Source organism: Ranitomeya imitator, chromosome 2 (assembly GCF_032444005.1).
Source record: "Ranitomeya imitator isolate aRanImi1 chromosome 2, aRanImi1.pri, whole genome shotgun sequence".
Lineage (NCBI taxonomy): Eukaryota > Metazoa > Chordata > Amphibia > Anura > Dendrobatidae > Ranitomeya > Ranitomeya imitator.
Genome location: NC_091283.1, coordinates 389,648,958 through 389,673,818, shown reverse-complemented (window position 1 = coordinate 389,673,818; position 24,861 = coordinate 389,648,958). Strand labels below are relative to the sequence as shown.

Sequence of the window (24,861 nt, the reverse complement as noted above, 5' to 3'; positions counted from 1 at the left end):
CATGTGGAGCCGGCTATACCCTAATGTGCAGAGTCCCGATGCCCCCCAGGACTGAGTCCTGTCCCCTCTATCACACAGTCCCTGCTCCCCCATTACCGCTCACCAGTGCAGACTTCTCCCTTCAGCTCTTACATGTGGAGCCGGCTGTACCCTAATGTGCAGAGTCCCGGTGCCCCCCAGGACTGAGTCCTGTCCCCTCTATCACACAGTCCCTGCTCCCCCATTACCACTCACCAGTGCAGACTTCTCATCCAGCTCTTACATGTGGAGCCGGCTGTACCCTAATGTGCAGAGTCTCGGTGCCCCCCAGGACTGAGTCCTGTCCCCTCTATCACACAGTCCCTGCTCCCCCATTACCGCTCACCAGTGCAGACTTCTCCCTTCAGCTCTTACATGTTGAGCCGGCTGTACCCTAATGTGCAGAGTCCCGATGCCCCCCAGGACTGAGTCCGGTCCCCTCTATCACACAGTCCCTGCCCCCCCATTACCGCTCACCAGTGCAGACCTCTCCCTTCAGCTCTTACATGTGGAGCCGGCTGTACCCTAATGTGCAGAGTCCCGCTGCCCCCCAGGACTGAGTCCTGTCCCCTCTATCACACAGTCCCTGCTCCCCCATTACCGCTCACCAGTGCAGACTTCTCCCTTCAGCTCTTACATGTGGAGCTGGCTGTACCCTAATGTGCAGAGTTCCGGTGCCCCCCAGGACTGAGTCCTGTCCCCTCTATCACACAGTCCCTGCTCCCCCATTACCGCTCACTAGTGCAGACTTCTCCCCTCAGCTCTTACATGTGGGGCCGGCTGTATCCTAATGTGCAGAGTCCCGGTGCCCCCCAGGACTGAGTCCTGTCCCCTCTATCACACAGTCCCTGCTCCCCCATTACCGCTCACCAGTGCAGACTTCTCCCCTCAGCTCTTACATGTGGGGCCGGCTGTACCCTAATGTGCAGAGTCCCGTGCCCCCCAGGACTGAGTCCTGTCCCCTCTATCACACAGTCCCTGCTCCCCCATTACCGCTCACCAGTGCAGACTTCTCCCTTCACCTCTTACATGTGGAGCCGGCTGTACCCTAATGTGCAGAGTCCCGGTGCCCCCCAGGACTGAGTCCTGTCCCCTCTATCACACAGTCCCTGCCCCCCCATTACCGCTCACCAGTGCAGACTTCTCCCTTCAGCTCTTACATGTGGAGCCGGCTGTACCCTAATGTGCAGAGTCCCGTGCCCCCCAGGACTGAGTCCTGTCCCCTCTATCACACAGTCCCTGCTCCCCCATTACCGCTCACCAGTGCAGACTTCTCCCTTCAGCTCTTACATGTGGAGCCGGCTGTACCCTAATGTGCAGAGTACCGGTGCCCCCCAGGACTGAGTCCTGTCCCCTCTATCACACAGTCCCTGCTCCCCCATTACCGCTCACCAGTGCAGACTTCTTCCCTCAGCTCTTACATGTGGGGCCGGCTGTACCCTAATGTGCAGAGTCCCGTGCCCCCCAGGACTGAGTCCTGTCCCCTCTATCACACAGTCCCTGCTCCCCCATTACCGCTCACCAGTGCAGACTTCTCCGTTCAGCTCTTACATGTGGAGCCGGCTGTACCCTAATGTGCAGAGTCCCGGTGCCCCCCAGGACTGAGTCCTGTCCCCTCTATCACACAGCCCCTGCTCCCCCATTACCGCTCACCAGTGCAGACTTCTCCCTTCAGCTCTTACATGTGGAGCCGGCTGTACCCTAATGTGCAGAGTCCCGGTGCCCCCCAGGACTGAGTCCTGTCCCCTCTATCACACAGTCCCTGCTCCCCCATTACCGCTCACCAGTGCAGACTTCTCCCTTCAGCTCTTACATGTGGAGCCGGCTGTAACCTAATGTGCAGAGTCCCGGTGCCCCCCAGGACTGAGTCCTGTCCCCTCTATCACACAGTCCCTGCTCCCCCATTACCGCTCACCAGTGCAGACTTCTCCCTTCAGCTCTTACATGTGGAGCCGGCTGTACCCTAATGTGCAGAGTCCCGGTGCCCCCCAGGACTGAGTCCTGTCCCCTCTATCACACAGTCCCTGCCCCCCATTACCGCTCACCAGTGCAGACTTCTCCCCTCAGCTCTTACATGTGGAGCTGGCTGTACCCTAATGTGCAGAGTCCCGGTGCCCCCCAGGACTGAGTCCTGTCCCCTCTATCACACAGTCCCTGCCCCCCATTACCGCTCACCAGTGCAGACTTCTCCCCTCAGCTCTTACATGTGGAGCTGGCTGTACCCTAATGTGCAGAGTCCCGATGCCCCCCAGGACTGAGTCCTGTCCCCTCTATCACACAGTCCCTGCCCCCCCATTACCGCTCACCAGTGCAGACTTCTCCCTTCAGCTCTTACATGTAGAGCCGGCTGTACCCTAATGTGCAGAGTCCTGGTGCCCCCCAGGACTGAGTCCTGTCCCCTCTATCACACAGTCCCTGCTCCCCCATTACCGCTCACCAGTGCAGACTTCTCCCTTCAGCTCTTACATGTGGAGCCGGCTGTACCCTAATGTGCAGAGTCCCGGTGCCCCCCAGGACTGAGTCCTGTCCCCTCTATCACACAGTCCCTGCCCCCCATTACCGCTCACCAGTGCAGACTTCTCCCTTCAGCTCTTACATGTGGAGCCGGCTGTACCCTAATGTGCAGAGTCCCGGTGCCCCCCAGGACTGAGTCCTGTCCCCTCTATCACACAGTCCCTGCTCCCCCATTACCGCTCACCAGTGCAGACTTCTCCCTTCAGCTCTTACATGTGGAGCCTGCTGTACCCTAATGTGCAGAGTCCCGGTGCCCCCCAGGACTGAGTCCTGACCCCTCTATCACACAGTCCCTGCCCCCCATTACCGCTCACCAGTGCAGACTTCTCCCTTCAGCTCTTACATGTGGAGCCGGCTGTACCCTAATGTGCAGAGTCCTGGTGCCCCCCAGGACTGAGTCCTGTCCCCTCTATCACACAGTCCCTGCTCCACCATTACCGCTCACCAGTGCAGACTTCTTCCTTCAGCTCTTACATGTGGAGCCGGCTGTACCCTAATGTGCAGTGCCCCCCAGGACTGAGTCCTGTCCCCTCTATCACACAGTCCCTGCCCCCCCATTACCACTCACCAGTGCAGACTTCTCCTCCAGCTCTTACATGTGGAGCCGGCTGTACCCTAATGTGCAGAGTCCCGGTGCCCCCCAGGACTGAGTCCTGTCCCCTCTATCACACAGTCCCTGCTCCACCATTACCGCTCACCAGTGCAGACTTCTTCCTTCAGCTCTTACATGTGGAGCCGGCTGTACCCTAATGTGCAGAGTGCCGGTGCCCCCCAGGACTGAGTCCTGTCCCCTCTATCACACAGTCCCTGCTCCCCCATTACCACTCACCAGTGCAGACTTCTCCTCCAGCTCTTACATGTGGAGCCGGCTGTACCCTAATGTGCAGAGTCCCGGTGCCCCCCAGGACTGAGTCCTGTCCCCTCTATCACACAGTCCCTGCTCCCCCATTACCGCTCACCAGTGCAGACTTCTCCCTTCAGCTCTTACATGTGGAGCCGGCTGTACCCTAATGTGCAGAGTCCCGGTGCCCCCCAGGACTTAGTCCTGTCCCCTCTATCACACAGTCCCTGCTCCCCCATTACCGCTCACCAGTGCAGACTTCTCCCTTCAGCTCTTACATGTGGAGCCCGCTGTACCCTAATGTGCAGAGTCCCGGTGCCCCCCCAGGACTGAGTCCTGTCCCCTCTATCACACAGTCCCTGCTCCCCCATTACCACTCACCAGTGCAGACTTCTCCTCCAGCTCTTACATGTGGAGCCGGCTGTACCCTAATGTGCAGAGTCCCGGTGCCCCCCAGGACTGAGTCCTGTCCCCTCTATCACACAGTCCCTGCTCCCCCATTACCGCTCACCAGTGCAGACTTCTCCCTTCAGCTCTTACATGTGGAGCCGGCTGTACCCTAATGTGCAGAGTCCCGGTGCCCCCAGGACTGAGTCCTGTCCTCTCTATCACACAGTCCCTGCTCCCCCATTACCGCTCACCAGTGCAGACTTCTCCCCTCAGCTCTTACATGTGGAGCCGGCTGTACCCTAATGTGCAGAGTCCCGGTGCCCCCCAGGACTGAGTCCTGTCCCCTCTATCACACAGTCCCTGCTCCCCCATTACCGCTCACCAGTGCAGACTTCTCCCTTCAGCTCTTACATGTGGAGCCGGCTGTACCCTAATGTGCAGAGTCCCGGTGCCCCCCAGGACTGAGTCCTGTCCCCTCTATCACACAGTCCCTGCTCCCCCATTACCGCTCACCAGTGCAGACTTCTCCCTTCAGCTCTTACATGTGGAGCCGGCTGTACCCTAATGTGCAGAGTCCCGGTGCCCCCCAGGACTGAGTCCTGTCCCCTCTATCACACAGTCCCTGCTCCCCCATTACCGCTCACCAGTGCAGACTTCTCCCTTCAGCTCTTACATGTGGAGCCGGCTGTACCCTAATGTGCAGAGTCCCGGTGCCCCCCAGGACTGAGTCCTGTCCCCTCTATCACACAGTCCCTGCTCCCCCATTACCGCTCACCAGTGCAGACTTCTCCCTTCAGCTCTTACATGTGGAGCCGGCTGTACCCTAATGTGCAGAGTCCCGGTGCCCCCAGGACTGAGTCCTGTCCCCTCTATCACACAGTCTCTGCTCCCCCATTACCGCTCACCAGTGCAGACTTCTCCCTTCAGCTCTTACATGTGGAGCCGGCTGTACCCTAATGTGCAGAGTCCCGGTGCCCCCCAGGACTGAGTCCTGTCCCCTCTATCACACAGTCCCTGCTCCCCCATTACCGCTCACCAGTGCAGACTTCTCCCTTCAGTTCTTACATGTGGGGCCGGCTGTACCCTAATGTGCAGAGTCCCGGTGCCCCCCAGGACTGAGTCCTGTCCCCTCTATCACACAGTCCCTGCTCCCCCATTACCGCTCACCAGTGCAGACTTCTCCCTTCAGCTCTTACATGTGGAGCCGGCTGTACCCTAATGTGCAGAGTCCCGGTGCCCCCCAGGACTGAGTCCTGACCCCTCTATCACACAGTCCCTGCCCCCCATTACCGCTCACCAGTGCAGACTTCTCCCTTCAGCTCTTACATGTGGAGCCGGCTGTACCCTAATGTGCAGAGTCCCGATGCCCCCCAGGACTGAGTCCTGTGCTCTCTATCACACAGTCCCTGCTCCCCCATTACCGCTCACCAGTGCAGACTTCTCCCTTCAGTTCTTACATGTGGAGCCGGCTGTACCCTAATGTGCAGAGTCCCGGTGCCCCCCAGGACTGAGTCCTGTCCCCTCTATCACACAGTCCCTGCTCCCCCATTACCGCTCACCAGTGCAGACTTCTCCCTTCAGCTCTTACATATGGAGCCGGCTGTACCGTAATGTGCAGAGTCCCGATGCCCCCCAGGACTGAGTCCTGTCCCCTCTATCACACAGTCCCTGCTCCCCCATTACCGCTCACCAGTGCAGACTTCTCCCTTCAGCTCTTACATGTGGAGCCGGCTGTACCCTAATGTGCAGAGTCCCGGTGCCCCCCAGGACTGAGTCCTGTCCCCTCTATCACACAGTCCCTGCTCCACCATTACCGCTCACTAGTGCAGACTTCTCCCTTCAGTTCTTACATGTGGAGCCGGCTGTACCCTAATGTGCAGAGTCTCGGTGCCCCCCAGGACTGAGTCCTGTCCCCTCTATCACACAGTCCCTGCTCCCCCATTACCGCTCACCAGTGCAGACTTCTCCCTTCAGCTCTTACATGTTGAGCCGGCTGTACCCTAATGTGCAGAGTCCCGATGCCCCCCAGGACTGAGTCCGGTCCCCTCTATCACACAGTCCCTGCCCCCCCATTACCGCTCACCAGTGCAGACCTCTCCCTTCAGCTCTTACATGTGGAGCCGGCTGTACCCTAATGTGCAGAGTCCCGCTGCCCCCCAGGACTGAGTCCTGTCCCCTCTATCACACAGTCCCTGCTCCCCCATTACCGCTCACCAGTGCAGACTTCTCCCTTCAGCTCTTACATGTGGAGCCGGCTGTACCCTAATGTGCAGAGTCCCGGTGCCCCCCCAGGACTGAGTCCTGTCCCCTCTATCACACAGTCCCTGCTCCCCCATTACCGCTCACCAGTGCAGACTTCTCCCTTCAGCTCTTACATGTGGAGCCGGCTGTACCCTAATGTGCAGAGTTCCGGTGCCCCCCAGGACTGAGTCCTGTCCCCTCTATCACACAGTCCCTGCTCCCCCATTACCGCTCACTAGTGCAGACTTCTCCCCTCAGCTCTTACATGTGGGGCCGGCTGTATCCTAATGTGCAGAGTCCCGATTCCCCCCAGGACTGAGTCCTGTCCCCTCTATCACACAGTCCCTGCTCCCCCATTACCGCTCACCAGTGCAGACTTCTCCCCTCAGCTCTTACATGTGGGGCCGGCTGTACCCTAATGTGCAGAGTCCCGTGCCCCCCAGGACTGAGTCCTGTCCCCTCTATCACACAGTCCCTGCTCCCCCATTACCGCTCACCAGTGCAGACTTCTCCCTTCAGCTCTTACATGTGGAGCCGGCTGTACCCTAATGTGCAGAGTCCCGGTGCCCCCCAGGACTGAGTCCTGTCCCCTCTATCACACAGTCCCTGCTCCCCCATTACCGCTCACCAGTGCAGACTTCTCCCCTCAGCTCTTACATGTGGGGCCGGCTGTACCCTAATGTGCAGAGTCCCGTGCCCCCCAGGACTGAGTCCTGTCCCCTCTATCACACAGTCCCTGCTCCCCCATTACCGCTCACCAGTGCAGACTTCTCCCTTCAGCTCTTACATGTGGAGCCGGCTGTACCCTAATGTGCAGAGTCCCGGTGCCCCCCAGGACTGAGTCCTGTCCCCTCTATCACACAGTCCCTGCCCCCCATTACCGCTCACCAGTGCAGACTTCTCCCCTCAGCTCTTACATGTGGAGCTAGCTGTACCCTAATGTGCAGAGTCCCGGTGCCCCCCAGGACTGAGTCCTGTCCCCTCTATCACACAGTCCCTGCTCCCCCATTACCGCTCACCAGTGCAGACTTCTCCCTTCAGCTCTTACATGTGGAGCCGGCTGTACCCTAATGTGCAGAGTCCCGGTGCCCCCCAGGACTGAGTCCTGTCCCCTCTATCACACAGTCCCTGCCCCCCCATTACCGCTCACCAGTGCAGACTTCTCCCTTCAGCTCTTACATGTAGAGCCGGCTGTACCCTAATGTGCAGAGTCCCGGTGCCCCCCAGGACTGAGTACTGTCCCCTCTATCACACAGTCCCTGCTCCCCCATTACCGCTCACCAGTGCAGACTTCTCCCTCCAGCTCTTACATGTGGAGCCGGCTGTACCCTAATGTGCAGAGTCCCGGTGCCCCCCAGGACTGAGTCCTGTCCCCTCTATCACACAGTCCCTGCTCCCCCATTACCGCTCACCAGTGCAGACTTCTCCCTTCAGCTCTTACATGTGGAGCCGGCTGTACCCTAATGTGCAGAGTCCCGGTGCCCCCAGGACTGAGTCCTGTCCTCTCTATCACACAGTCCCTGACCCCCATTACCGCTCACCAGTGCAGACTTCTCCCTTCAGCTCTTACATGTGGAGCCGGCTGTACCCTAATGTGCAGAGTCCCGGTGCCCCCCAGGACTGAGTCCTGTCCCCTCTATCACACAGTCCCTGCTCCCCCATTACCGCTCACCAGTGCAGACTTCTCCCTTCAGCTCTTACATGTGGAGTCGGCTGTACCCTAATGTGCAGAGTCCCGGTGCCCCCCAGGACTGAGTCCTGTCCCCTCTATCACACAGTCCCTGCTCCCCCATTACCGCTCACCAGTGCAGACTTCTCCCTTCAGCTCTTACATGTGGAGTCGGCTGTACCCTAATGTGCAGAGTCCCGGTGCCCCCCAGGACTGAGTCCTGTCCCCCCTATCACACAGTCCCTGCTCCCCCATTACCGCTCACCAGTGCAGACTTCTCCCTTCAGCTCTTACATGTGGAGCCGGCTGTACCCTAATGTGCAGAGTCCCGGTGCCCCCCCAGGACTGAGTCCTGTCCCCTCTATCACACAGTCCCTGCTCCCCCATTACCGCTCACCAGTGCAGACTTCTCCCTTCAGCTCTTACATGTGGAGCCGGCTGTACCCTAATGTGCAGAGTCCCGGTGCCCCCCCAGGACTGAGTCCTGTCCCCTCTATCACACAGTCCCTGCTCCCCCATTACCGCTCACCAGTGCAGACTTCTCCCTTCAGCTCTTACATGTGGAGCCGGCTGTACCCTAATGTGCAGAGTCCCGGTGCCCCCCAGGACTGAGTCCTGTCCCCTCTATCACACAGTCCCTGCTCCCCCATTACCGCTCACCAGTGCAGACTTCTCCCTTCAGCTCTTACATGTGGAGCCGGCTGTACCCTAATGTGCAGAGTCCCGGTGCCCCCCAGGACTGAGTCCTGTCCCCTCTATCACACAGTCCCTGCTCCCCCATTACCGCTCACCAGTGCAGACTTCTCCCTTCAGCTCTTACATGTGGAGCCGGCTGTACCCTAATGTGCAGAGTCCCGATGCCCCCCAGGACTGAGTCCTGTCCCCTCTATCACACAGTCCCTGCTCCCCCATTACCGCTCACCAGTGCAGACTTCTCCCTTCAGCTCTTACATGTGGAGCCGGCTGTACCCTAATGTGCAGAGTCCCGGTGCCCCCCAGGACTGAGTCCTGTCCCCTCTATCACACAGTCCCTGCTCCCCCATTACCGCTCACCAGTGCAGACTTCTCCCTCCAGCTCTTACATGTGGAGCCGGCTGTACCCTAATGTGCAGAGTCCCGGTGCCCCCCAGGACTGAGTCCTGTCCCCTCTATCACACAGTCCCTGCTCCACCATTACCGCTCACCAGTGCAGACTTCTTCCTTCAGCTCTTACATGTGGAGCCGGCTGTACCCTAATGTGCAGAGTCCCGGTGCCCCCCAGGACTGAGTCCTGTCCCCTCTATCACACAGTCCCTGCTCCTCCATTACCACTCACCAGTGCAGACTTCTCCCTTCAGCTCTTACATGTGGAGCCGGCTGTACCCCAATGTGCAGAGTCCCGGTGCCCCCCAGGACTGAGTCCTGTCCCCTCTATCACACAGTCCCTGCTCCCCCATTACCGCTCACCAGTGCAGACTTCTCCCTTCAGCTCTTACATGTGGAGCCGGCTGTACCCTAATGTGCAGAGTCCCGGTGCCCCCCAGGACTGAGTCCTGTCCCCTCTATCACACAGTCCCTGCTCCTCCATTACCACTCACCAGTGCAGACTTCTCCCTTCAGCTCTTACATGTGGAGCCGGCTGTACCCCAATGTGCAGAGTCCCGGTGCCCCCCAGGACTGAGTCCTGTCCCCTCTATCACACAGTCCCTGCTCCCCCATTACCGCTCACCAGTGCAGACTTCTCCCTTCAGCTCTTACATGTGGAGCCGGCTGTACCCTAATGTGCAGAGTCCCGGTGCCCCCCAGGACTGAGTCCTGTCCCCTCTATCACACAGCCCCTGCTCCCCCATTACCGCTCACCAGTGCAGACTTCTCCTTCAGCTCTTACATGTGGAGCCGGCTGTACCCTAATGTGCAGAGTCCCGGTGCCCCCCCAGGACTGAGTCCTGTCCCTTCTACCACACAGTCCCCGCTCCCCCATTACCGCTCACCAGTGCAGACTTCTCCCTTCAGCTCTTACATGTGGAGCCGGCTGTACCCTAATATGCAGAGTCCCAGTGCCCCCCAGGACTGAGTCCTGTCCCCTCTATCACACAGTCCCTGCCCCCCCATTACTGCTCACCAGTGCAGACTTCTCCCTTCAGCTCTTACATGTGGAGCCGGCTGTACCCTAATGTGCAGAGTCCCGGTGCCCCCCAGGACTGAGTCCTGTCCCCTCTATCACACAGTCCCTGCTCCCCCATTACCGCTCACCAGTGCAGACTTCTCCCTTCAGCTCTTACATGTGGAGCCGGCTGTACCCTAATGTGCAGAGTCCCGATGCCCCCCAGGACTGAGTCCTGTGCTCTCTATCACACAGTCCCTGCTCCCCCATTACCGCTCACCAGTGCAGACTTCTCCCTTCAGTTCTTACATGTGGAGCCGGCTGTACCCTAATGTGCAGAGTCCCGGTGCCCCCCAGGACTGAGTCCTGTCCCCTCTATCACACAGTCCCTGCTCCCCCATTACCGCTCACCAGTGCAGACTTCTCCCTTCAGCTCTTACATGTGGAGCCGGCTGTACCCTAATGTGCAGAGTCCCGGTGCCCCCCAGGACTGAGTCCTGTCCCCTCTATCACACAGTCCCTGCTCCCCCATTACCGCTCACCAGTGCAGACTTCTCCCTTCAGCTCTTACATGTGGAGCCGGCTGTACCCTAATGTGCAGAGTCCCGGTGCCCCCCAGGACTGAGTCCTGTCCCCTCTATCACACAGTCCCTGCTCCCCCATTACCGCTCACCAGTGCAGACTTCTCCCTTCAGCTGTTACATATGGAGCCGGCTGTACCCTAATGTGCAGAGTCCCGGTGCCCCCCAGGACTGAGTCCTGTCCCCTCTATCACACAGTCCCTGCTCCCCCATTACCGCTCACCAGTGCAGACTTCTCCCTTCAGCTCTTACATGTGGAGCCGGCTGTACCCTAATGTGCAGAGTCCCGGTGCCCCCCAGGACTGAGTCCTGTCCCCTCTATCACACAGTCCCTGCCCCCCCATTACCGCTCACCAGTGCAGACTTCTCCCTTCAGCTCTTACATGTGGAGCCGGCTGTACCCTAATGTGCAGAGTCCCGGTGCCCCCCAGGACTGAGTCCTGTCCCCTCTATCACACAGTCCCTGCTCCCCCATTACCGCTCACCAGTGCAGACTTCTCCCTTCAGCTCTTACATGTGGAGCCGGCTGTACCCTAATGTGCAGAGTCCCGGTGCCCCCCAGGACTGAGTCCTGTCCCCTCTATCACACAGTCCCTGCTCCCCCATTACCGCTCACCAGTGCAGACTTCTCCCTTCAGCTGTTACATATGGAGCCGGCTGTACCCTAATGTGCAGAGTCCCGGTGCCCCCCAGGACTGAGTCCTGTCCCCTCTATCACACAGTCCCTGCTCCCCCATTACCGCTCACCAGTGCAGACTTCTCCCTTCAGCTCTTACATGTGGAGCCGGCTGTACCCTAATGTGCAGAGTCCCGGTGCCCCCCAGGACTGAGTCCTGTCCCCTCTATCACACAGTCCCTGCTCCCCCATTACCGCTCACCAGTGCAGACTTCTCCCTTCAGCTCTTACATGTGGAGCCGGCTGTACCCTAATGTGCAGAGTCCCGGTGCCCCCCAGGACTGAGTCCTGTCCCCTCTATCACACAGTCCCTGCTCCCCCATTACCGCTCACCAGTGCAGACTTCTCCCTTCAGCTGTTACATATGGAGCCGGCTGTACCCTAATGTGCAGAGTCCCGGTGCCCCCCAGGACTGAGTCCTGTCCCCTCTATCACACAGTCCCTGCTCCCCCATTACCGCTCACCAGTGCAGACTTCTCCCTTCAGCTCTTACATGTGGAGCCGGCTGTACCCTAATGTGCAGAGTCCCGGTGCCCCCCAGGACTGAGTCCTGTCCCCTCTATCACACAGTCCCTGCTCCCCCATTACCGCTCACCAGTGCAGACTTCTCCCTTCAGCTCTTACATGTGGAGCCGGCTGTACCCTAATGTGCAGAGTCCCGGTGCCCCCAGGACTGAGTCCTGTCCCCTCTATCACACAGTCCCTGCTCCCCCATTACCGCTCACCAGTGCAGACTTCTCCCTTCAGCTCTTACATGTGGAGCCGGCTGTACCCTAATGTGCAGAGTCCCGGTGCCCCCCAGGACTGAGTCCTGTCCCCTCTATCACACAGTCCCTGTTCCCCCATTACCGCTCACCAGTGCAGACTTCTCCCTTCAGCTCTTACATGTGGAGCCGGCTGTACCCTAATGTGCAGAGTCCCGGTGCCCCCCAGGACTGAGTCCTGTCCCCTCTATCACACAGTCCCTGCTCCCCCATTACCGCTCACCAGTGCAGACTTCTCCCTTCAGCTCTTACATGTGGGGCCGGCTGTACCCTAATGTGCAGAGTCCCGTGCCCCCCAGGACTGAGTCCTGTCCCCTCTATCACACAGTCCCTGCTCCCCCATTACCGCTCACCAGTGCAGACTTCTCCCTTCAGCTCTTACATGTGGAGCCGGCTGTACCCTAATGTGCAGAGTCCCGGTGCCCCCCAGGACTGAGTCCTGTCCCCTCTATCACACAGTCCCTGCCCCCCATTACCGCTCACCAGTGCAGACTTCTCCCTTCAGCTCTTACATGTGGAGCCGGCTGTACCCTAATGTGCAGAGTCCGGTGCCCCCAGGACTGAGTCCTGTCCCCTCTATCACACAGTCCCTGCTCCCCCATTACCGCTCACTAGTGCAGACTTCTCCCCTCAGCTCTTACATGTGGGGCCGGCTGTACCCTAATGTGTAGAGTCCCGGTGCCCCCCAGGACTGAGTCCTGTCCCCTCTATCACACAGTCCCTGCTCCCCCATTACCGCTCACCAGTGCAGACTTCTCCCTTCAGCTCTTACATGTGGGGCCGGCTGTACCCTAATGTGCAGAGTCCCGTGCCCCCCAGGACTGAGTCCTGTCCCCTCTATCACACAGTCCCTGCTCCCCCATTACCGCTCACCAGTGCAGACTTCTCCCTTCAGCTCTTACATGTGGAGCCGGCTGTACCCTAATGTGCAGAGTCCCGGTGCCCCCCAGGACTGAGTCCTGTCCCCTCTATCACACAGTCCCTGCCCCCCATTACCGCTCACCAGTGCAGACTTCTCCCTTCAGCTCTTACATGTGGAGCCGGCTGTACCCTAATGTGCAGAGTCCCGGTGCCCCCCAGGACTGAGTCCTGTCCCCTCTATCACACAGTCCCTGCCCCCCATTACCGCTCACCAGTGCAGACTTCTCCCTTCAGCTCTTACATGTGGAGCCGGCTGTACCCTAATGTGCAGAGTCCCGTGCCCCCCAGGACTGAGTCCTGTCCCCTCTATCACACAGTCCCTGCTCCCCCATTACCGCTCACCAGTGCAGACTTCTCCCTTCAGCTCTTACATGTGGAGCCGGCTGTACCCTAATGTGCAGAGTCCCGGTGCCCCCCAGGACTGAGTCCTGTCCCCTCTATCACACAGTCCCTGCTCCCCCATTACCGCTCACCAGTGCAGACTTCTCCCTTCAGCTCTTACATGTGGAGCCGGCTGTACCCTAATGTGCAGAATCCCGGTGCCCCTCAGGACTGAGTCCTGTCCCCTCTATCACACAGTCCCTGCCCCCCCATTACCGCTCACCAGTGCAGACTTCTCCCCTCAGCTCTTACATGTGGAGCTGGCTGTACCCTAATGTGCAGAGTCCCGGTGCCCCCCAGGACTGAGTCCTGTCCCCTCTATCACACAGTCCCTGCTCCCCCATTACCGCTCACCAGTGCAGACTTCTCCCTTCAGCTCTTACATGTAGAGCCGGCTGTACCCTAATGTGCAGAGTCCTGGTGCCCCCCAGGACTGAGTCCTGTCCCCTCTATCACACAGTCCCTGCTCCCCCATTACCGCTCACCAGTGCAGACTTCTCCCTTCAGCTCTTACATGTGGAGCCGGCTGTACCCTAATGTGCAGAGTCCCGGTGCCCCCCAGGACTGAGTCCTGTCCCCTCTATCACACAGTCCCTGCTCCCCCATTACCGCTCACCAGTGCAGACTTCTCCCTTCAGCTCTTACATGTGGAGCCGGCTGTACCCTAATGTGCAGAGTCCCGGTGCCCCCCAGGACTGAGTCCTGTCCCCTCTATCACACAGTCCCTGCTCCCCCATTACCGCTCACCAGTGCAGACTTCTCCCTTCAGCTCTTACATGTGGAGCCTGCTGTACCCTAATGTGCAGAGTCCCGGTGCCCCCCAGGACTGAGTCCTGACCCCTCTATCACACAGTCCCTGCCCCCCATTACCGCTCACCAGTGCAGACTTCTCCCTTCAGCTCTTACATGTGGAGCCGGCTGTACCCTAATGTGCAGAGTCCTGGTGCCCCCCAGGACTGAGTCCTGTCCCCTCTATCACACAGTCCCTGCCCCCCCATTACCGCTCACCAGTGCAGACTTCTCCTCCAGCTCTTACATGTGGAGCCGGCTGTACCCTAATGTGCAGAGTCCCGGTGCCCCCCAGGACTGAGTCCTGTCCCCTCTATCACACAGTCCCTGCTCCACCATTACCGCTCACCAGTGCAGACTTCTTCCTTCAGCTCTTACATGTGGAGCCGGCTGTACCCTAATGTGCAGAGTCCCGGTGCCCCCCAGGACTGAGTCCTGTCCCCTCTATCACACAGTCCCTGCTCCCCCATTACCACTCACCAGTGCAGACTTCTCCTCCAGCTCTTACATGTGGAGCCGGCTGTACCCTAATGTGCAGAGTCCCGGTGCCCCCCAGGACTGAGTCCTGTCCCCTCTATCACACAGTCCCTGCTCCCCCATTACCGCTCACCAGTGCAGACTTCTCCCTTCAGCTCTTACATGTGGAGCCGGCTGTACCCTAATGTGCAGAGTCCCGGTGCCCCCCAGGACTTAGTCCTGTCCCCTCTATCACACAGTCCCTGCTCCCCCATTACCGCTCACCAGTGCAGACTTCTCCCTTCAGCTCTTACATGTGGAGCCGGCTGTACCCTAATGTGCAGAGTCCCGGTGCCCCCCCAGGACTGAGTCCTGTCCCCTCTATCACACAGTCCCTGCTCCCCCATTACCACTCACCAGTGCAGACTTCTCCTCCAGCTCTTACATGTGGAGCCGGCTGTACCCTAATGTGCAGAGTCCCGGTGCCCCCCAGGACTGAGTCCTGTCCCCTCTATCACACAGTCCCTGCTCCCCCATTACCGCTCACCAGTGCAGACTTCTCCCTTCAGCTCTTACATGTGGAGCCGGCTGTACCCTAATGTGCAGAGTCCCGGTGCCCCCAGGACTGAGTCCTGTCCCCTCTATCACACAGTCCCTGCTCCCCCATTACCGCTCACCAGTGCAGACTTCTCCCTTCAGCTCTTACATGTGGAGCCGGCTGTACCCTAATGTGCAGAGTCCCGGTGCCCCCCAGGACTGAGTCCTGTCCCCTCTATCACACAGTCCCTGCTCCCCCATTACCGCTCACCAGTGCAGACTTCTCCCTTCAGCTCTTACATGTGGAGCCGGCTGTACCCTAATATGCAGAGTCCCAGTGCCCCCCAGGACTGAGTCCTGTCCCCTCTATCACACAGTCCCTGCTCCCCCATTACCGCTCACCAGTGCAGACTTCTCCCTTCAGCTCTTACATGTGGAGCCGGCTGTACCCTAATATGCAGAGTCCCAGTGCCCCCCAGGACTGAGTCCTGTCCCCTCTATCACACAGTCCCTACTCCCCCATTACCGCTCACCAGTGCAGACTTCTCCCTTCAGCTCTTACATGTGGAGCCGGCTGTACCCTAATGTGCAGAGTCCCGGTGCCCCCCAGGACTGAGTCCTGTCCCCTCTATCACACAGTCCCTGCTCCCCCATTACCGCTCACCAGTGCAGACTTCTCCCTTCAGCTCTTACATGTGGAGCCGGCTGTACCCTAATGTGCAGAGTCCCGGTGCCCCCCAGGACTGAGTCCTGTCCCCTCTATCACACAGTCCCTGCTCCCCCATTACCGCTCACCAGTGCAGACTTCTTCCTTCAGCTCTTACATGTGGAGCCGGCTGTACCCTAATGTGCAGAGTCCCGGTGCCCCCCAGGACTGAGTCCTGTCCCCTCTATCACACAGTCCCTGCTCCCCCATTACCGCTCACCAGTGCAGACTTCTCCCTTCAGCTCTTACATGTGGAGCCGGCTGTACCCTAATGTGCAGAGTCCCGGTGCCCCCCAGGACTGAGTCCTGTCCCCTCTATCACACAGTCCCTGCTCCCCCATTACCGCTCACCAGTGCAGACTTCTCCCTTCAGCTCTTACATGTGGAGCCGGCTGTACCCTAATGTGCAGAGTCCCGGTGCCCCCCAGGACTGAGTCCTGTCCCCCCTATCACACAGTCCCTGCTCCCCCATTACCGCTCACCAGTGCAGACTTCTTCCTTCAGCTCTTACATGTGGAGCCGGCTGTACCCTAATGTGCAGAGTCCCGGTGCCCCCCAGGACTGAGTCCTGTCCCCTCTATCACACAGTCCCTGCTCCTCCATTACCACTCACCAGTGCAGACTTCTCCCTTCAGCTCTTACATGTGGAGCCGGCTGTACCCCAATGTGCAGAGTCCCGGTGCCCCCCAGGACTGAGTCCTGTCCCCTCTATCACACAGTCCCTGCTCCCCCATTACCGCTCACCAGTGCAGACTTCTCCCTTCAGCTCTTACATGTGGAGCCGGCTGTACCCTAATGTGCAGAGTCCCGGTGCCCCCAGGACTGAGTCTTGTCCCCTCTATCACACAGTCCCTGCTCCCCCATTACCGCTCACCAGTGCAGACTTCTCCCTTCAGCTCTTACATGTGGAGCCGGCTGTACCCTAATGTGCAGAGTCCCGGTGCCCCCCAGGACTGAGTCCTGTCCCCTCTATCACACAGCCCCTGCTCCCCCATTACCGCTCACCAGTGCAGACTTCTCCTTCAGCTCTTACATGTGGAGCCGGCTGTACCCTAATGTGCAGAGTCCCGGTGCCCCCCAGGACTGAGTCCTGTCCCCTCTATCACACAGCCCCTGCTCCCCCATTACCGCTCACCAGTGCAGACTTCTCCTTCAGCTCTTACATGTGGAGCCGGCTGTACCCTAATGTGCAGAGTCCCGGTGCCCCCAGGACTGAGTCCTGTCCCCTCTATCACACAGCCCCTGCTCCCCCATTACCGCTCACCAGTGCAGACTTCTCCCTTCAGCTCTTACATGTGGGGCCGGCTGTACCCTAATGTGCAGAGTCCCGGTGCCCCCCCAGGACTGAGTCCTGTCCCTTCTACCACACAGTCCCCGCTCCCCCATTACCGCTCACCAGTGCAGACTTCTCCCTTCAGCTCTTACATGTGGAGCCGGCTGTACCCTAATATGCAGAGTCCCAGTGCCCCCCAGGACTGAGTCCTGTCCCCTCTATCACACAGTCCCTGCTCCCCCATTACCGCTCACCAGTGCAGACTTCTCCCTTCAGCTCTTACATGTGGAGCCGGCTGTACCCTAATGTGCAGAGTCCCGGTGCCCCCCAGGACTGAGTCCTGTCCCCTCTATCACACAGTCCCTGCTCCACCATTACCGCTCACCAGTGCAGACTTCTCCCTTCAGCTCTTACATGTGGAGCCGGCTGTACCCTAATGTGCAGAGTCCCGGTGCCCCCCAGGACTGAGTCTTGTCCCCTCTATCACACAGTCCCTGCCCCCCATTACCGCTCACCAGTGCAGACTTCTCCCTTCAGCTCTTACATGTGGAGCCGGCTGTACCCTAATGTGCAGAGTCCCGGTGCCCCCCAGGACTGAGTCCTGTCCCCTCTATCACACAGTCCCTGCTCCACCATTACCGCTCACCAGTGCAGACTTCTTCCTTCAGCTCTTACATGTGGAGCCGGCTGTACCCTAATGTGCAGAGTCCCGGTGCCCCCCAGGACTGAGTCCTGTCCCCTCTATCACACAGTCCCTGCTCCCCCATTACCGCTCACCAGTGCAGACTTCTCCCTTCAGCTCTTACATGTGGAGCCGGCTGTACCCTAATGTGCAGAGTCCCGGTGCCCCCCAGGACTGAGTCCTGTCCCCTCTATCACACAGTCCCTGCTCCACCATTACCGCTCACCAGTGCAGACTTCTTCCTTCAGCTCTTACATGTGGAGCCGGCTGTACCCTAATGTGCAGAGTCCCGGTGCCCCCCAGGACTGAGTCCTGTCCCCTCTATCACACAGTCCCTGCTCCACCATTACCGCTCACCAGTGCAGACTTCTTCCTTCAGCTCTTACATGTGGAGCCGGCTGTACCCTAATGTGCAGAGTCCCGGTGCCCCCCAGGACTGAGTCCTGTCCCCTCTATCACACAGTCCCTGCTCCCCCATTACCGCTCACCAGTGCAGACTTCTCCCTTCAGCTCTTACATGTGGAGCCGGCTGTACCCTAATGTGCAGAGTCCCGGTGCCCCCCAGGACTGAGTCCTGTCCCCTCTATCACACAGTCCCTGCTCCACCATTACCGCTCACCAGTGCAGACTTCTTCCTTCAGCTCTTACATGTGGAGCCGGCTGTACCCTAATGTGCAGAGTCCCGGTGCCCCCCAGGACTGAGTCCTGTCCCCTCTATCACACAGTCCCTGCTCCCCCATTACCGCTCACCAGTGCAGACTTCTCCCTTCAGCTCTTACATGTGGAGCCGGCTGTACCCTAATGTGCAGAGTCCCGGTGCCCCCCAGGACTGAGTCCTGTCCCCTCTATCACACAGCCCCTGCTCCCCCATTACCGCTCACCAGTGCAGACTTCTCCCTTCAGCTCTTACATGTGGAGCCGGCTGTACCCTAATGTGCAGAGTCCCGGTGCCCCCCAGGACTGAGTCCTGTCCCCTCTATCACACAGCCCCTGCTCCCCATTACCGCTCACCAGTGCAGACTTCTCCTTCAGCTCTTACATGTGGAGCCGGCTGTACCCTAATGTGCAGAGTCCCGGTGCCCCCCAGGACTGAGTCCTGTCCCCTCTATCACACAGTCCCTGCTCCCCCATTACCGCTCACCAGTGCAGACTTCTCCCTTCAGCTCTTACATGTGGAGCCGGCTGTACCCTAATGTGCAGAGTCCCGGTGCCCCCCAGGACTGAGTCCTGTCCCCTCTATCACACAGCCCCTGCTCCCCCATTACCGCTCACCAGTGCAGACTTCTCCCTTCAGCTCTTACATGTGGAGCCGGCTGTACCCTAATGTGCAGAGTCCCGGTGCCCCCCAGGACTGAGTCCTGTCCCCTCTATCACACAGCCCCTGCTCCCCATTACCGCTCACCAGTGCAGACTTCTCCTTCAGCTCTTACATGTGGAGCCGGCTGTACCCTAATGTGCAGAGTCCCGGTGCCCCCCAGGACTGAGTCCTGTCCCCTCTATCACACAGTCCCTGCTCCCCCATTACCGCTCACCAGTGCAGACTTCTCCTTCAGCTCTTACATGTGGAGCCGGCTGTACCCTAATGTGCAGAGTCCCGGTGCCCCCCAGGACTGAGTCCTGTCCCCTCTATCACACAGTCCCTGCTCCCCCATTACCGCTCACCAGTGCAGACTTCTCCCCTCAGCTCTTACATGTGGAGCTGGCTGTACCCTAATGTGCAGAGTCCGGTGCCCCCCAGGACTGAGTCCTGTCCCCTCTATCACATAGTCCCTGCTCCCCCATTACCGCTCACCAGTGCAGACTTCTCCCTTCAGCTCTTACATGTGGAGCCGGCTGTACACTAATGTGCAGAGTCCCGGTGCCCCCCAGGACTGAGTCCTGTCCCCTCTATCACACAGTCCCTGCCCCCCATTACCGCTCACCAGTGCAGACTTCTCCCTTCAGCTCTTACATGTGGAGCCGGCTGTACCCTAATGTGCAGAGTCCCGATGCCCCCCCAGGACTGAGTCCTGTCCCCTCTATCACACAGTCCCTGCTCCCCCATTACCGCTCACCAGTGCAGACTTCTCCCTTCAGCTCTTACATGTGGAGTCGGCTGTACCCTAATGTGCAGAGTCCCGGTGCCCCCAGGACTGAGTCTTGTCCCCTCTATCACACAGTCCCTGCTCCCCCATTACCGCTCACCAGTGCAGACTTCTCCCTTCAGCTCTTACATGTGGAGCCGGCTGTACCCTAATGTGCAGAGTCCCGGTGCCCCCCAGGACTGAGTCCTGTCCCCTCTATCACACAGTCCCTGCTCCCCCATTACCGCTCACCAGTGCAGACTTCTCCCTTCAGCTCTTACATGTGGAGTCGGCTGTACCCTAATGTGCAGAGTCCCGGTGCCCCCAGGACTGAGTCTTGTCCCCTCTATCACACAGTCCCTGCTCCCCCATTACCGCTCACCAGTGCAGACTTCTCCCTTCAGCTCTTACATGTGGAGCCGGCTGTACCCTAATGTGCAGAGTCCCGGTGCCCCCCCGGACTGAGTCCTGCCCCCTCTATCACACAGTCCCTGCCCCCCATTTCCGCTCACCAGTGCAGACTTCTCCTTCAGCTCTTACATGTGGAGCCGGCTGTACCCTAATGTGCAGAGTCCCGGTGCCCCCAGGACTGAGTCCTGTCCCCTCTATCACACAGCCCCTGCTCCCCCATTACCGCTCACCAGTGCAGACTTCTCCCTTCAGCTCTTACATGTGGGGCCGGCTGTACCCTAATGTGCAGAGTCCCGGTGCCCCCCCAGGACTGAGTCCTGTCCCTTCTACCACACAGTCCCCGCTCCCCCATTACCGCTCACCAGAGCAGACTTCTCCCTTCAGCTCTTACATGTGGAGCCGGCTGTACCCTAATGTGCGAGTCCCGGTGCCCCACAGGACTGAGTCCTGTCCCCTCTATCACACAGTCCCTGCTCCCCCATTACCGCTCACCAGTGCAGACTTCTCCCTTCAGCTCTTACATGTGGAGCCGGCTGTACCCTAATGTGCAGAGTCCCGGTGCCCCCCAGGACTGAGTCCTGTTCCCTCTATCACACAGTCCCTGCCCCCCATTACCGCTCACCAGTGCAGACTTCTCCCTTCAGCTCTTACATGTGGAGCCGGCTGTACCCTAATGTGCAGAGTCCCGGTGCCCCACAGGACTGAGTCCTGTCCCCTCTATCACACAGTCCCTGCTCCCCCATTACCGCTCACCAGTGCAGACTTCTCCCTTCAGCTCTTACATGTGGAGCCGGCTGTACCCTAATGTGCAGAGTCCCGGTGCCCCCCAGGACTGAGTCCTGTCCCCCTATCACACAGTCCCTGCCCCCCATTACCGCTCACCAGTGCAGACTTCTCCCTTCAGCTCTTACATGTGGAGCCGGCTGTACCCTAATATGCAGAGTCCCAGTGCCCCCCAGGACTGAGTCCTGTCCCCTCTATCACACAGTCCCTGCTCCCCCATTACCGCTCACCAGTGCAGACTTCTCCCTTCAGCTCTTACATGTGGAGCCGGCTGTACCCTAATGTGCAGAGTCCCGGTGCCCCCCAGGACTGAGTCCTGTCCCCTCTATCACACAGTCCCTGCTCCACCATTACCGCTCACCAGTGCAGACTTCTTCCTTCAGCTCTTACATGTGGAGCCGGCTGTACCCTAATGTGCAGAGTCCCGGTGCCCCCCAGGACTGAGTCCTGTCCCCTCTATCACACAGTCCCTGCTCCACCATTACCGCTCACCAGTGCAGACTTCTTCCTTCAGCTCTTACATGTGGAGCCGGCTGTACCCTAATGTGCAGAGTCCCGGTGCCCCCCAGGACTGAGTCCTGTCCCCTCTATCACACAGTCCCTGTTCCCCCATTACCGCTCACCAGTGCAGACTTCTCCCTTCAGCTCTTACATGTGGAGCCGGCTGTACCCTAATGTGCAGAGTCCCGGTGCCCCCCAGGACTGAGTCCTGTCCCCTCTATCACACAGTCCCTGCTCCACCATTACCGCTCACCAGTGCAGACTTCTTCCTTCAGCTCTTACATGTGGAGCCGGCTGTACCCTAATGTGCAGAGTCCCGGTGCCCCCCAGGACTGAGTCCTGTCCCCTCTATCACACAGTCCCTGCTCCCCCATTACCGCTCACCAGTGCAGACTTCTCCCTTCAGCTCTTACATGTGGAGCCGGCTGTACCCTAATGTGCAGAGTCCCGGTGCCCCCCAGGACTGAGTCCTGTCCCCTCTATCACACAGCCCCTGCTCCCCCATTACCGCTCACCAGTGCAGACTTCTCCCTTCAGCTCTTACATGTGGAGCCGGCTGTACCCTAATGTGCAGAGTCCCGGTGCCCCCCAGGACTGAGTCCTGTCCCCTCTATCACACAGCCCCTGCTCCCACATTACCGCTCACCAGTGCAGACTTCTCCTTCAGCTCTTACATGTGGAGCCGGCTGTACCCTAATGTGCAGAGTCCCGGTGCCCCCCAGGACTGAGTCCTGTCCCCTCTATCACACAGCCCCTGCTCCCCCATTACCGCTCACCAGTGCAGACTTCTCCTTCAGCTCTTACATGTGGAGCCGGCTGTACCCTAATGTGCAGAGTCCCGGTGCCACCCCAGGACTGAGTCCTGTCCCCTCTATCACACAGTCCCTGCTCCCCCATTACCGCTCACCAGTGCAGACTTCTCCCCTCAGCTCTTACATGTGGAGCTGGCTGTACCCTAATGTGCAGAGTCCGGTGCCCCCCAGGACTGAGTCCTGTCCCCTCTATCACATAGTCCCTGCTCCCCCATTACCGCTCACCAGTGCAGACTTCTCCCTTCAGCTCTTACATGTGGAGCCGGCTGTACACTAATGTGCAGAGTCCCGGTGCCCCCCAGGACTGAGTCCTGTCCCCTCTATCACACAGTCCCTGCCCCCCATTACCGCTCACCAGTGCAGACTTCTCCCTTCAGCTCTTACATGTGGAGCCGGCTGTACCCTAATGTGCAGAGTCCCGATGCCCCCCCATGACTGAGTCCTGTCCCCTCTATCACACAGTCCCTGCTCCCCCATTACCGCTCACCAGTGCAGACTTCTCCCTTCAGCTCTTACATGTGGAGCCGGCTGTACCCTAATGTGCAGAGTCCCGGTGCCCCCCAGGACTGAGTCCTGTCCCCTCTATCACACAGTCCCTGCTCCCCCATTACCGCTCAACAGTGCAGACTTCTCCCCTCAGCTCTTACATGTAGAGCCGGCTGTACCCTAATGTGCAGAGTCCCGGTGCCCCCCAGGACTGAGTCCTGTCCCCTCTATCACACAGTCCCTGCTCCCCCATTACCGCTCACCAGTGCAGACTTCTCCCTTCAGCTCTTACATGTGGAGCCGGCTGTACCCTACTGTGCAGAGTCCCGGTGCCCCCCAGGACTGAGTCCTGTCCCCTCTATCACACAGTCCCTGCTCCCCCATTACCGCTCACCAGTGCAGACTTCTCCCCTCAGCTCTTACATGTGGAGCCGGCTGTACCCTAATGTGCAGAGTCCGGTGCCCCCCAGGACTGAGTCCTGTCCCCTCTATCACACAGTCCCTGCTCCCCCATTACCGCTCACCAGTGCAGACTTCTCCCTTCAGCTCTTACATGTGGAGCCGGCTGTACCCTAATGTGCAGAGTCCCGGTGCCCCCCAGGACTGAGTCCTGTCCCCTCTATCACACAGTCCTACTCCCCATTACCGCTCACCAGTGCAGACTTCTCCCTTCAGCTCTTACATGTGGAGCCGGCTGTACCCTAATGTGCAGAGTCCCGGTGCCCCCCAGGACTGAGTCCTGTCCCCTCTATCACACAGTCCCTGCTCCCCCATTACCGCTCACCAGTACAGACTTCTCCCTTCAGCTCTTACATGTGGAGCCGGCTGTACCCTAATGTGCAGAGTCCCGGTGCCCCCCAGGACTGAGTCCTGTCCCCTCTATCACACAGTCCCTGCTCCCCCATTACCGCTCACCAGTGCAGACTTCTCCCTTCAGCTCTTACATGTGGAGCCGGCTGTACCCTAATGTGCAGAGTCCCGGTGCCTCCCAGAACTGAGTCCTGTCCTCTCTATCACACAGTCCCTGCCCCCCATTACCGCTCACCAGTGCAGACTTCTCCCTTCAGCTCTTACATGTGGAGCCGGCTGTACCCTAATGTGCAGAGTCCCGGTGCCCCCCCAGGACTGAGTCCTGTCCCCTCTATCACACAGTCCCTGCTCCCCCATTACCGCTCACCAGTGCAGACTTCTCCCTTCAGCTCTTACATGTGGAGCCGGCTGTACCCTAATGTGCAGAGTCCCGGTGCCCCCCAGGACTGAGTCCTGTCCCCTCTATCACACAGTCCCTGCTCCCCCATTACCGCTCACCAGTACAGACTTCTCCCTTCAGCTCTTACATGTGGAGCCGGCTGTACCCTAATGTGCAGAGTCCTGGTGCCCCCCAGGACTGAGTCCTGTCCCCTCTATCACACAGTCCCTGCTCCCCCATTACCGCTCACCAGTGCAGACTTCTCCCTTCAGCTCTTACATGTGGAGCCGGCTGTACCCTAATGTGCAGAGTCCCGGTGCCTCCCAGAACTGAGTCCTGTCCTCTCTATCACACAGTCCCTGCCCCCCATTACCGCTCACCAGTGCAGACTTCTCCCTTCAGCTCTTACATGTGGAGCCGGCTGTACCCTAATGTGCAGAGTCCCGGTGCCCCCCCAGGACTGAGTCCTGTCCCCTCTATCACACAGTCCCTGCTCCCCCATTACCGCTCACCAGTGCAGACTTCTCCCTTCAGCTCTTACATGTGGAGCCGGCTGTACCCTAATGTGCAGAGTCCCGGTGCCCCCCAGGACTGAGTCCTGTCCCCTCTATCACACAGTCCCTGCTCCCCCATTACCGCTCACCAGTGCAGACTGCTCCCTTCAGCTCTTACATGGTAGAGGCTAAATCCAAGTCGGCTGAAGGACCTCTCCTGACGTCATGCCCATGTGACCTGAAGGGGCGGCGCTTCTTCCTCCATAGAGCAGACATGAGGAAGCTGTGGATGTCATGGCGGGATTTCGTGCAGGATTTGGGGTATTTTGGGGTCATTCTCCATAGTCACAAATCAGGTGAGTGGGAATCTGCCTGGGGAGAAAGAGGAGATGTTGCTTACATGGGGATGCATGTGCATGCTGGACGGGGTGTCTGCCTGAGGAAGGAGCCTCTGTTGCCCCCGCCCCGTCCGGTCCTCTGTCGCCCCCGCCCGGTCCGGTCCTCTGTCGCCCCCGCCCGGTCCGGTCCTCTGTCGCCCCCGCCCCCATCCGTCTTTCCCTTATAGTGCATTCAATGAGAGAGGAATTTTGTGTTAAAGGG

General features: G+C 59.2%; 1 protein-coding gene across 1 annotated transcript in view; it reads right to left on the bottom strand.

Moving 5' to 3' along the window:
• The window catches only part of LOC138667018 (gastrula zinc finger protein XlCGF57.1-like), an 86,966-nt gene extending 62,494 nt beyond the window's left edge, over positions 1-24,472 (bottom strand). Inside the window, exon 1 of the mRNA XM_069755260.1 lies at positions 24,411-24,472. The gene's annotated coding sequence lies outside the window, so the exon portion shown is untranslated. The remainder of the gene's footprint in view (positions 1-24,410) is intronic.
• Between the last annotated feature and the right edge of the window lie 389 nt (positions 24,473-24,861).